The sequence below is a fragment of the Schistocerca nitens genome, chromosome 2 (assembly GCF_023898315.1).
Source record: "Schistocerca nitens isolate TAMUIC-IGC-003100 chromosome 2, iqSchNite1.1, whole genome shotgun sequence".
In the NCBI taxonomy this organism is placed as follows: domain Eukaryota; kingdom Metazoa; phylum Arthropoda; class Insecta; order Orthoptera; family Acrididae; genus Schistocerca; species Schistocerca nitens.
In genome coordinates, this window is record NC_064615.1 from 1199860258 (window position 1) to 1199874420 (window position 14163).

Here is a 14163-nt window from a genome sequence, read left to right on the forward strand (position 1 = left end):
AGTCTTCCTGTACTTAAGTCGGCATTGTGTCTCTTATATTTAATTCCGATGCAATTTCTGTGTTTCATCGTCAATGGGAATGACGAAGGAAAACAGTATACCTGCAGAGGTGCATCGGAATGTAACACTGGTGACACTGGAAACGCTCAAAACATTGACCGTAAGAAGACTCAGTTTTCTTGTACTTAAGCAGGCGTTGTGTCTCTTATATTTAATTCCGATGTAATTTCTGTGTTTCATCGTCAATGTGAAGGTGCAAGGGATACAGTAAACCTGCAGAGGTGCATCGGAATGTAAAACTGATGACACAGGAAACGCTCAAAACATAGACAGTAGGAAGACTCAGTTTTCCTGTACTTACGTCGGCATTGTGTCTCTTATATTTAATTCCCAGGCAATTTCTGTGTTTCATCGTCAATGGGAAAGTCGAAAGGAAACAGTATACCTGCAGAGGTGCATCGCAATGTAAAACTGGTGACACAGGAAACGCTCAAATCACAGACAGTAGGAAGACTCAGTCTTCCTGTACTTATGTCGGCATTGTGTCTCTTATATTTAATTCCGATGCAATTTCGGTGTTTCATCGTCACTGTGAAGGTGCAAGGGATACAGTAAACCTGCAGAGTTGCATTGGAATGTAAAACTGGTGACACAGGACACGCTCAAAACATAGACAGTAGGAAGACTCAGTCTTCCTGTACCTTAGTCGGCATTGTGTCTCTTACATTTAATTCCGAAGCAATATCTGTGTTTCATCGTCCATGGGAAGGTCCAATGGATACAGTAAACCTGCAGAGGTGCATCGGAATGTAAAACTGGTGACACAGGAAGCGTTCAAAACATAGACTCTAAGTAGACTCAGTGTTCTTGTACTTAAGTCGGCGTTGTGTCTCTTATATTTAATTCCGATGCAATTTCTGTGTTTCTTCTTCTATGAGAAGGTCCAATGGATACAGTAAACCTGCAGAGGTGGATCGGAATGTGAAACTGGTGAGACAGGAAACGCTCAAAACATAGACAGAAGGAAGACTCATTCTTGCTGTACTTAAGTCGGCATTGTGTCTCTTATATTTAATTCCTATGCATTTTCTGTGTTTCATCGTCAGTGGGATGGTCCAATGGATACAGTAAACCTGCAGAGGTGCATCGGAATGTAAAACTGATGACACAGGAAACGCTCAAACATAGACAGTAGGAAGACTCAGTCTTCCTGTACTTAAGTCGGCATTGTGTCTCTTATATTTAATTCCGATGCAATTTCTGTGATTCATCGTCAATGGGAAGATCCAAGGGATACTGTAAACCTGCAGAGGTGCATCGGAATGTAAAACTGGAGACACAGGAAACGCTCAAAAAATAGACAGTAGGAATACGCAGTCTTCCTGTGCTTAAGACGGCATTGTGTCTCTTATATTTAAATCCGATGCAATTTCTGTGTTCCGTCGTCAATGGGAAGGTGAAAGGGATACAGCAAACCTGCAGAGGTGCATCGGAATGTAAAACTGGTGACACAGGAAACGCTCAAAACATAGACAGTTGGATGACTTTGTCTTCCTGTACTTAAGACGACATTGTGTCTCTTATATATAATTCCGACGCAATTTCTGTGTTTCATCGTCACTGTGCAGGTGCAAGGGATACAGTAAAACTGCAGAGGTGCATCGGAATGTAAAACTGGTGACACAGGACACGCTCTAAACATAGACAATAGGAAGACTCAGTCTTCCTGTACTTAAGTCGGCATTGTGTCTCTTATATTTAATTCCGATGCAATTTCTGTGTTTCTTCGTCAATGGGAAGGTCCAATGGATACAGTAAAGCTGCAGAGGTGTATCGGAATGTAAAACTGGTGACACAGGAAACGCTCAAAAAATAGACAGTAGGAAGACTCATTCTTCCTGTACTTAAGTCGGCATTGTGTCTCTTATATTTAATTCCTATGCATTTTCTGCGTTTCATCGTCAATGGGAAAGTCCAATGGATACAGTTAACCTGCAGAGGTGTATGGGAATGAAAAACTGGTGACACAGGAAACGCTCAAACATAGACAGTAGGAAGACTCATTCTTCCTGTACTTAAGTCGGCATTGTGTCTCTTATATTTAATTCCGATGCAATTTCTGTGTTTCATCGTTAATGGGAAGGTCCAAGGGATACAGTAAACCTGCAGAGGTGCATCGGAATGTAAAACTGGTGACACAGGAAACGCTCGAAACATAGACAGTAGGAAGACTCAGTCTTCCTGTACTTAAGTCGGCATTGTGTCTCATATATTTAATTCCGATGCCATTTCTGTGTTTCATCGTCACTGTGAAGGTCCAAGGAATACAGTAAACCTGCAGAGGTGCATCAAAATGTAACACTGATGACACAGGAAACGCTCAAAACATAGAAAGTAGGAAGACTCAGTCTTCCTGTACCTAAGTCGTCATTGTGTCTCTTATACTTAATTCCTATGCAATTTCTGTGTTTCATCGTCACTGTGAAGGTGCAAGGGATACAGTAAAACCCCAGAGGTGCATCGGAATGTAAAACTGGTGACGCAGGAAACGCTCAAAACATAGACAGTAGGAAGACTCAATGTTCCTGTACTTAAGTCGGCATTGTGTCTCTTATATTTAATTCCGATGCAATTTCTGTGGTTCATTGTCAATGCGAATATCCAAGGGATACAGTAAACCTGCGGAGGTGCATCGGAATGTAAAACTGGTGACACAGGAAACGCTCAAAACATAGACAGTAGGAAGACTCAGCCTTCCTGTACTTCAGTCGGCATTGTTTCTCTTATATTTAATTCCGATGCTATTTCTGTGTTACATCGTCAATGGGAAGCTCCAATGGATACAGTAAACCTGCAGAGGTGGATCGGAATGTAAAACTGGAGACACAGGAAACGCTCAAAACATAGTCAGTAGGAAGACTCAGTCTTCCTGTACTTCAGTCGGCATTGTGTCTCTTATATTTAATTCCGATGCATTTTCTGTGTTTCATCGTCAATGGGAAGGTCCAAGGGATACAGTAAACCTGCAGAGGTGCATCGGAATGTAAAACTGTTGACACAGGAAACGCTCAAACATTGACAGTAGGAAGACTCAGTCTTCCTGTACTGAAGTCGGCAATGTGTCATATATTTAATTCCGATGCAATTTCTGTGTTTTTTCGTCAATGGGAAGGTCCAAGGGATACAGTAACCCTGCAGAGGTGCATCGGAATGTAAAACTGGTGACACAGGAAGCGCTCATATCATAGACCCTAAGAAGACTCAGTTTTCTTGTACTTAAGTCGGCATTGTGTCTTTTATATTTAATTCCGATGCAATTTCTGTGTTTCATCGTCACTGTGAAGGTGCAAGGGATACAGTAAAACTGCAGAGGTGCATCGGAATGTAAAACTGGTGACACAGGACACGCTCAAAACATAGACAGTAGGAAGACTCAGTCTTCCTGTACCTAAGTCGGAATTGTGTCTCTTATATTTAATTCCGATGCAATTTCTGTGTTTCATCGTCAATGGGAAGGTCCAAAGGATACAGTAAACCTGCAGAGGTGCATCGGAATGTAAAACTGGTGACACTGGAAACGCTCAAAACATAGACCGTTAGAAGACTCAGTTTTCTTGTACTTAACTCAACGTTGTGTCTCTTATATTTAATTCCGATGTAATTTCTGTGTTTCATCGTCAATGGGAAGGTCCAATGGATACAGTAAACCTGCAGAGGTGCATCGAAATGTAAAACTCGTGACGCAGGAAACGCTCAAAACATAGACAGTAGGAAGACTCAATGTTCCATTACTTAAGTCGGCATTGTGTCTCTTATATTTAATTCCGATGCAATTTCTGTGGTTCATCGTCAATGGGAAGATCCAAGGGATACAGTAAACCTGCAGAGGTGCATCGGAATGTAAAAGTGGTGACACAGGAGATGCTCAAAACATAGACAGTAGGAAGACTCAGCCTTCCTGTTCTTAAGTCGGCGTTGTGTCTCTTATATTAATTCCGATGCTATTTCTGTGTTTCATCGTCAATGGGAAGGTCCAATCGATACAGTAAACCTGCAGAGGTGCATCGGAATGTAAAATTGGTGACGCAGGAAGGGCTGAAAGCATACACAGTAGGAAGACTCAATCTTCCTGTACTTAAGTCGGCATTGTGTCTCTTATATTTAATTCCGATGCAATTTCTGTGTTTCATCGTCAATGTGAAAATCCAAGGGATACAGTAAACCTGCAGAGGTGCATCGGAATGTAAAAGTGGTGACACAGGAGATGCTCAAAACATAGACAGTAGGAAGACTCAGCCTTCCTGTTCTTAAGTCGGCGTTGTGTCTCTTATATTAATTCCGATGCTATTTCTGTGTTTCATCGTCAATGGGAAGGTCCAATCGATACAGTAAACCTACAGAGGTGCATCGGAATGTAAAATTGGTGACGCAGGAAGGGCTGAAAGCATACACAGTAGGAAGACTCAATCTTCCTGTACTTAAGTCGGCATTGTGTCTCTTATATTTAATTCCGATGAAATTTCTGTGTTTCATCGTCAATGGGAAGGTCCAAGGGATACAGTAACCCTGCAGAGGTGCATCGGAATGTAAAGCTGGTGACACAGGAAGCGCTCATAACATAGACCCTAAGAAGACTCAGTTTTCGTGTACTTTAGTCGGCATTGTGTCTTTTATATTTAATTCCGATGCAATTTCTGTGTTTCATCGTCACTGTGAAGGTCCAAGTGATACAGTAAACCTGCAGAGGTGTATCGGAATGTAGAACTGCTGACACAGGAAACGCTCAAAACATAGACAGTAGGAAGACTCAGTCTTCCTGTACTTAAGTCGGTATTGTGTCTCTTATATTTAATTCCGATGCAATTTCTGTGTTTCATCGTCAATGGCAAAGTCGATGGGAAACAGTATACCTGCAGAGGTGCATCGGAATGTAAAACTGGTGACACAGGAAACGCTCAAAACATAGACAGTAGGAAGGCTCAGTCTTCCTAAACTTAAGTCGGCATTGTGTCTCTTATGTTTAATTCCAATGCAATTTCTGTGTTTCATCGTCACTTTGAAGGTCCAAGGGATACAGGAAACCTGCAGAGATGCATCGGAATGTAAAACTGGTGACACAGGAAACGCTCAAAACATAGACCGTTGGAAGACTTTGTCTTCCTGTACTTAAGACGTCATTGTGTCTCCTATATTTAATTCCGATGCAATTTCTGTGTTTCATCGTCACTGTGAAGGTCCAAGTGTTACAGTAAACCTGCAGAGGTGCATCGGAATGTAAACCTGGTGACACACGACACGCTCAAAACATAGACAGTAGGAAGACTCAGTCTTCCTGTACCTTTGAGTGAATAGTGTCTCTTATATTTCATTCTGATGCAATGTCTGTGTTTCATCGTCCATGGGAAGGTCCAAGGGATACAGTAAACCTGCAGAGGTGAATCGGAATGTAAAACTGGTGACACAGGAAACGCTCAAAACATAGACCGTAAGAAGACTCAGTTTTCTTGTACTTTACTCAACCTCGTGTCTCTTATATTTAATTCCGATGTAATTTCTGTGTTTCATCGTCAATGGGAAGGTCCAATGGATACAGTAAACCTGCAGATGTGCAACGGAATGTAAAACTGGTGACACAGGAAACGCTCAAAACATAGACAGTAGGAAGACTCAGCCTTCCTGTACTTAAGTCGGCATTGTGTCTCTTATATTTAATTCCGATGCTATTTCTGTGTTTCATCGTCAATGGGAAGGTCCAATGGATACAGTAAACCTGCAGAGATGGATCGGAAAGTAAAACTGGTGACACAGGAAACGCTCAAAACATAGACAGTAGGAAGACTCATTCTTCCTGTACTTCAGTCGGCATTGTTTCTCTTATATTTAATTCCGATGCATTTTCTGTGTTTCATCGTCAATGGGAAGGTCCAATGGATACAGTAAACCTGCAGGGGTGCATCGGAATGTAAAACTGTTGACACAGGAAACGCTCAAACATTGACAGTAGGAAGACTCAGCCTTCCTGTACTGAAGTCGGCATTGTGTCATATATTTAATTCCGATGCAATATCTGTGTTTTTTCGTCAATGGGAAGGTCAAGGGATACAGTAACCCTGCAGAGGTGCATCGGAATGTAAAACTGTTGACACAGGAAGCGCTCATAACATAGACCCTAAGAAGACTCAGTTTTCTTGTACTTAAGTCGGCATTGTGTCTTTCATATTTAATTCCGATGCAATTTCTGTGTTTCATCGTCACTGTGAAGGTGCAAGGGATACAGTAAAACTGCAGAGGTGCATCGGAATGTAAAACTGGTGACACAGGACACGCTCAAAACATAGACAGTAGGAAGACTCAGTCTTCCTGTACCTAAGTCGGAATTGTGTCTCTTATATTTACTTCCGATGCAATGTCTGTGTTTCATCGTCAATGGGAAGGTCCAATGGATACAGTAAACATGCAGAGGTGCATCGGAATGTAAAACTGGTGACACTGGAAACGCTCAAAACATAGACCGTTAGAAGACTCAGTTTTCTTGTACTTAACTCAACGATGTGTCTCTTATATTTAATTCCGATGTAATCTCTGTGTTTCATCGTCAATGGGAAGGTCCAATGGATACAGTAAACCTGCAGAGGTGCATCGAAATGTAAAACTCGAGACGCAGGAAACGCTCAAAACATAGACAGTAGGAAGACTCAATGTTCCATTACTTAAGTCGGCATTGTGTCACTTATATTTAATTCCGATGCAATTTCTGTGTTTCATCGTCAATGTGAAAATCCAAGGGATACAGTAAACCTGCAGAGGTGCATCGGAATGTAAACCTGGTGACTCAGGAAACGCTCAAAACATAGACAGTCGGAAGACTCAGTCTTTCTGTACTTAAGTCGGCATTGTGTCTCTTATATTTAATTCCGATGCAATTTCTGTGTTTCATCGTCAATGGGAAGGTCCAAGGGATACAGTAACCCTGCAGAGGTGCATCGGAATGTAAAGCTGGTGACACAGGAAGCGCTCATAACATAGACCCTAAGAAGACTCAGTTTTCTTGTACTTAAGTCGCCATTGTGTCCTTTATATTTAATTCCGATGCAATTTCTGTGTTTCATCGTCACTGTGAAGGTCCAAGGGATACAGTAAACCTGCAGAGGTGCATCGGAATGTAAAACTGGTGACACAGGAAACGCTCAAAGCATAGACAGTTGGAAGACTTTGTCTTCCTGTACTTAAGACGTCATTGTGTCTCTTATATTTAAATCCGATGCAATTTCTGTGTTTCATCGCCAATGGGAAGGTCCAAGGGATACAGTAAACCTGCAGAGGTGCATCGGATTGTAAAACAGGTGACACAGGATGCGCTCATAACATAGACCCTAAGAAGACTCAGTTTTCTTGTACTTAAGTCGGCATTGCCTTTTATATTTAATTCCGATGCAATTTCTGTGTTTCATCGTCACAGTGAACGTCCAAGTGTTACAGTAAACCTGCAGAGGTGCATCGGAATGTAAAACTGGTGACACACGACACTCTCAAAACATAGACAGTAGGAAGACTCAGTCTTCCTGTACCTATGAGTGAATAGTGTCTCTTATATTTCATTCTGATGCAATGTCTGTGTTTCATCGTCCATGGGAAGGTCCAAGGGATACAGTAAACCTGCAGAGGTGCATCGGAATGTAAAACTGTTGACAGAGGAAACGCTCAAACATTGACAGTAGGAAGACTCAGCCTTCCTGTACTGAAGTCAGCATTGTGTCATATATTTAATTCCGATGCAATTTCTGTGTTTTTTCGTCAATGGGAAGGTCAAGGGATACAGTAACCCTGCAGAGGTGCATCGGAATGTAAAACTGGTGACACAGGAAGCGCTCATAACATAGACCCTAAGAAGACTCAGTTTTCTTGTACTTAAGTCGGCATTGTGTCTTTTATGTTTAATTCCGATGCTATTTCTGTGTTTCTTCGTCACTGTGAAGGTGCAAGGGATACAGTACAACTGCAAAGGTGCATCGGAATGTAAAACTGGTGACACAGGACACGCTCAAAAAAAAAGACAGTAGGAAGACTCAGTCTTCCTGTACCTAAGTCGGAATTGTGTCTCTTATATTTAATTCCGATGCAATTTCTGTGTTTCATCGTCAATGGGAAGGTCCAATGGATACAGTAAACCTGCAGAGGTACAACGGAATGTAAAACTGGTGACGCAGGAAACGCTCAAAATATAGACAGTAGGAAGACTCAATGTTCAATTACTTAAGTCGGCATTGTGTCTCTTATATTTAATTCCGATGCAATTTCTGTGGTTCATCGTCAATGGGAAGATCCAAGGGATAAAGTAAACCTGCAGAGGTGCATCGGAATGTAAAACTGGTGACACACGACACGCTCAAAACATAGACAGTAGGAAGACTCAGTCTTCCTGTACCTATGAGTGAATAGTGTCTCTTATATTTCATTCTGATGCAATGTCTGTGTTTCATCGTCCATGGGAAGGTCCAAGGGATACAGTAAACCTGCAGAAGTGAATCGGAATGTAAAACTGGTGACACAGGAAACGCTCAAAACATAGACCGTAAGAAGACTCAGTTTTCTTGTACTTTACTCAACGTCGTGTCTCTTATATTTAATTCCGATGTAATTTCTGTGTTTCATCGTCAATGGGAAGGTCCAATGGATACAGTAAACCTGCTGATGTGCATCGGAATGTAAAACTGGTGACACAGGAAACGCTCAATACATAGACAGTAGGAAGACTCAGCCTTCCTGTACTTAAGTCGGCATTGTGTCTCTTATATTTAATTCCGATGCTATTTCTGTGTTTCATCGTCAATGGGAAAGTCCAATGGATACAGTAAACCTGCAGAGGTGCATCGGAATGTAAAACTGGTGACACTGGAAACGCTCAAATCATAGACCGTAAGAAGACTCAGTTTTCTTGTACTTAAGTCAACGTTGTGTCTCTTATATTTAATTCCGATGTAATTTCAGTGTTTCATCGTCAATGGGAAGGTCCAATGGATACAGTAAACCTGCAGAGGTACAACGGAATGTAAAACTGGTGACGCAGGAAACGCTCGAAATATAGACAGTAGGAAGACTCAATGTTCAATTACTTAAGTCGGCATTGTGTCTTTTATATTTAATTCCGATGCAATTTCTGTGGTTCATCGTCAATGGGAAGATCCAAGGGATAAAGTAAACCTGCAAAGGTGCAACGGAATGTAAAAGTGGTGACACAGGAGACGCTCAAAACATAGACAGTAGGAAGACTCAGCCTTTCTGTACCTAAGTCAGAATTGTGTCTCTTATATTTAATTCCGATGCAATTTCTGTGTTTCATCGTCAATGTGAAAATCCAAGGGATACAGTAAACCTGCAGAGGTGCATCGGAATGTAATCCTGGTGACTCAGGAAACGCTCAAAACATAGACAGTAGGAAGACTCAGTCTTTCTGTCCTTATGTCGGCATTGTGTCTCTTATATTTAATTCCGATGCAATTTCTGTGTTTCATTGTCAATGGGAAGGTCCAATGGATACAGTAACCCTGCAGAGGTGCATCGGAATGTAAAGCTGGTGACAATGTTTGCGCTCATAACATAGACCCTAAGAAGACTCAGTTTTCTTGTACTTAAGTCAGCATTGTGTCTTTTATATTTAATTCCGATGCAATTTCTGTGTTTCATCGTCACTGTGAGGGTCCAAGGGGTACAGTAAACCTGCAGAGGTGCATCGGAATGTAAAACTGGTGACACAGGACACGCTCAAAACATAGACAGTAGGAAGACTCAGTCTTCCTGTACCTAAGTCAGAATTGTGTCTCTTATATTTAATTCCGATGCATTTTCTGTGTTTCATCGTCCATGGGAAGGTCCAATGGATACAGTAAACCTGCAGAGGTGCATCGGAATGTAAAATTGGTGACGCAGGAAACGCTCAAAACATACACAGTAGGAAGACTCAATCTTCCTGTACTTAAGTCGGCATTGTGTCTCTTATATTTAATTCCGATGCAATTTCAGTGTTTCATCGTCAATGGGAAGGTCCAAGGGATACAGTAACCCTGCAGAGGTGCATCGGAATGTAAAACAGGTGACACAGGAAGCGCTCATAACATAGACCCCAAGAAGAATCAGTTTTCTTGTACTTAAGTCGGCATTGTGTCTCTTATATTTAATTCCGATGCAATTTCAGTGTTTCATCGTCAATGGGAAGGTCCAATGGATACAGTAAACCTGCAGAGGTGCATCGGAATGTAAAACTGGTGACACAGGAAACGCTCAAAACATAGACAGTAGGAAGGCTCAGTCTTCCTGTACTTAAGTTGGCATTGTGTCTCTTATATTTAATTCCGATGCAGTTTCTGTGTTTCATCGTCAATGGGAAAGTCGAAGGGAAACAGTATACCTGCAGAGGTGCATCGGAATGTAAAACTGGTGACACAGGAAACGCTCAAAACATAGACAGTAGGAAGGCTCAGTCTTCCTGTACTTAAGTTGGCATTGTGTCTCTTATGTTTAATTCCAATGCATTTTCTGTGTTTCATCGTCACTTTGAAGGTCCAAGGGATACAGGAAACCTGCAGAGGTGCATCGGAATGTAAAACTGGTGACACAGGAAACGCTCAAAACATAGACAGTTGGAAGACTTTGTCTTCCTGTACTTAAGACGTCATTGTGTCTCTTATATTTAAATCCGATGCAATTTCTGTGTTTCATCGCCAATGGGAAGGTCCAAGGGATACAGTAAACCTGCAGAGGTGCATCGGATTGTAAAACAGGTGACACAGGATGCGCTCATAACATAGACCCTAAGAAGACTCAGTTTTCTTGTACTTAAGTCGGCATTGTCTTTTATATTTAATTCCGATGCAATTTCTGTGTTTCATCGTCACTGTGAACGTCCAAGTGTTACAGTAAACCTGCAGAGGTGCATCGGAATGTAAAACTGGTGACACACGACACGCTCAAAACATAGACAGTAGGAAGACTCAGTCTTCCTGTACCTATGAGTGAATAGTGTCTCTTATATTTCATTCTGATGCAATGTCTGTGTTTCATCGTCCATGGGAAGGTCCAAGGGATACAGTAAACCTGCAGAGGTGCATCGGAATGTAAAACTGTTGACAGAGGAAACGCTCAAACATTGACAGTAGGAAGACTCAGCCTTCCTGTACTGAAGTCAGCATTGTGTCATATATTTAATTCCGATGCAATTTCTGTGTTTTTTCGTCAATGGGAAGGTCAAGGGATACAGTAACCCTGCAGAGGTGCATCGGAATGTAAAACTGGTGACACAGGAAGCGCTCATAACATAGACCCTAAGAAGACTCAGTTTTCTTGTACTTAAGTCGGCATTGTGTCTTTTATGTTTAATTCCGATGCTATTTCTGTGTTTCATCGTCACTGTGAAGGTGCAAGGGATACAGTAAAACTGCAAAGGTGCATCGGAATGTAAAACTGGTGACACAGGACACGCTCAAAAAAAAAGACAGTAGGAAGACTCAGTCTTCCTGTACCTAAGTCGGAATTGTGTCTCTTATATTTAATTCCGATGCAATTTCTGTGTTTCATCGTCAATGGGAAGGTCCAATGGATACAGTAAACCTGCAGAGGTACAACGGAATGTAAAACTGGTGACGCAGGAAACGCTCAAAATATAGACAGTAGGAAGACTCAATGTTCAATTACTTAAGTCGGCATTGTGTCTCTTATATTTAATTCCGATGCAATTTCTGTGGTTCATCGTCAAAGGGAAGATCCAAGGGATAAAGTAAACCTGCAGAGGTGCATCGGAATGTAAAACTGGTGACACACGACACGCTCAAAACATAGACAGTAGGAAGACTCAGTCTTCCTGTACCTATGAGTGAATAGTGTCTCTTATATTTCATTCTGATGCAATGTCTGTGTTTCATCGTCCATGGGAAGGTCCAAGGGATACAGTAAACTTGCAGAAGTGAATCGGAATGTAAAACTGGTGACACAGGAAACGCTCAAAACATAGACCGTAAGAAGACTCAGTTTTCTTGTACTTTACTCAACGTCGTGTCTCTTATATTTAATTCCGATGTAATTTCTGTGTTTCATCGTCAATGGGAAGGTCCAATGGATACAGTAAACCTGCTGATGTGCATCGGAATGTAAAACTGGTGACACAGGAAACGCTCAATACATAGACAGTAGGAAGACTCAGCCTTCCTGTACTTAAGTCGGCATTGTGTCTCTTATATTTAATTCCGATGCTATTTCTGTGTTTCATCGTCAATGGGAAGGTCCAATGGATACAGTAAACCTGCAGAGGTGGATCGGAAAGTAAAACTGGTGACACAGGAAACGCTCAAATCATAGACAGTAGGAAGACTCATTCTTCCTGTACTTCAGTCGGCATTGTTTCTCTTATATTTAATTCCGATGCATTTTCTGTGTTTCATCGTCAATGGGAAGGTCCAATGGATACAGTAAACCTGCAGAGGTGCATCGGAATGTAAAACTGTTGACACAGGAAACGCTCAAACATTGACAGTAGGAAGACTCAGCCTTCCTGTACTGAAGTCAGCATTGTGTCATATATTTAATTCCGATGCAATTTCTGTGTTTTTTCGTCAATGGGAAGGTCAAGGGATACAGTAACCCTGCAGAGGTGCATCGGAATGTAAAACTGGTGACACAGGAAGCGCTCATAACATAGACCCTAAGAAGACTCAGTTTTCTTGTACTTAAGTCGGCATTGTGTCTTTTATATTTAATTCCGATGCTATTTCTGTGTTTCATCGTCACTGTGAAGGTGCAAGGGATACAGTAAAACTGCAGAGGTGCATCGGAATGTAAAACTGGTGACACAGGACACGCTCAAAACATCGACAGTAGGAAGACTCAGTCTTCCTGTACCTAAGTCGGAATTGTGTCTCTTATATTTAATTCCGATGCAATTTCTGTGTTTCATCGTCAATGGGAAGGTCTAATGGATACAGTAAACCTGCAGAGGTGCATCGGAATGTAAAACTGGTGACACTGGAAACGCTCAAATCATAGACCGTAAGAAGACTCAGTTTTCTTGTACTTAAGTCAACGTTGTGTCTCTTATATTTAATTCCGATGTAATTTCAGTGTTTCATCGTCAATGGGAAGGTCCAATGGATACAGTAAACCTGCAGAGGTACAACGGAATGTAAAACTGGTGACGCAGGAAACGCTCAAAATATAGACAGTAGGAAGACTCAATGTTCAATTACTTAAGTCGGCATTGTGTCTTTTATATTTAATTCCGATGCAATTTCTGTGGTTCATCGTCAATGGGAAGATCCAAGGGATAAAGTAAACCTGCAGAGGTGCAACGGAATGTAAAAGTGGTGACACAGGAGACGCTCAAAACATAGACAGTAGGAAGACTCAGCCTTTCTGTTCTTAAGTCGGCGTTGTGTCTCTTATATTTAATTCCGATGCTATTTCATTGTTTCATCGTCAATGGGAAGGTCCAATGGATACAGTAAACCTGCAGAGGTGCATCGGAATGTAAAATTGGTGACGCAGGAAACGCTCAAAACATACACAGTAGGAAGACTCAATCTTCCTGTACTTAAGTCGGCATTGTGTCTCTTATATTTAATTCCGATGCAATTTCTGTGTTTGATCGTCAATGTGAAAATCCAAGGGATACAGTAAACCGGCAGAGGTGCATCAGAATATAAACCTGGTGACTCAGGAAACGCTCAAAACATAGACAGTAGGAAGACTCAGTCTTTCTGTCCTTATGTCGGCATTGTGTCTCTTATATTTAATTCCGATGCAATTTCTGTGTTTCATTGTCAATGGGAAGGTCCAATGGATACAGTAACCCTGCAGAGGTGCATCGGAATGTAAAGCTGGTGACAATGTTTGCGCTCATAACATAGACCCTAAGAAGACTCAGTTTTCTTGTACTTAAGTCAGCATTGTGTCTTTTATATTTAATTCCGATGCAATTTCTGTGTTTCATCGTCACTGTGAGGGTCCAAGGGGTACAGTAAACCTGCAGAGGTGCATCGGAATGTAAAACTGGTGACACAGGACACGCTCAAAACATAGACAGTAGGAAGACTCAGTCTTCCTGTACCTAAGTCAGAATTGTGTCTCTTATATTTAATTCCGATGCATTTTCTGTGTTTCATCGTCCATGGGAAGGTC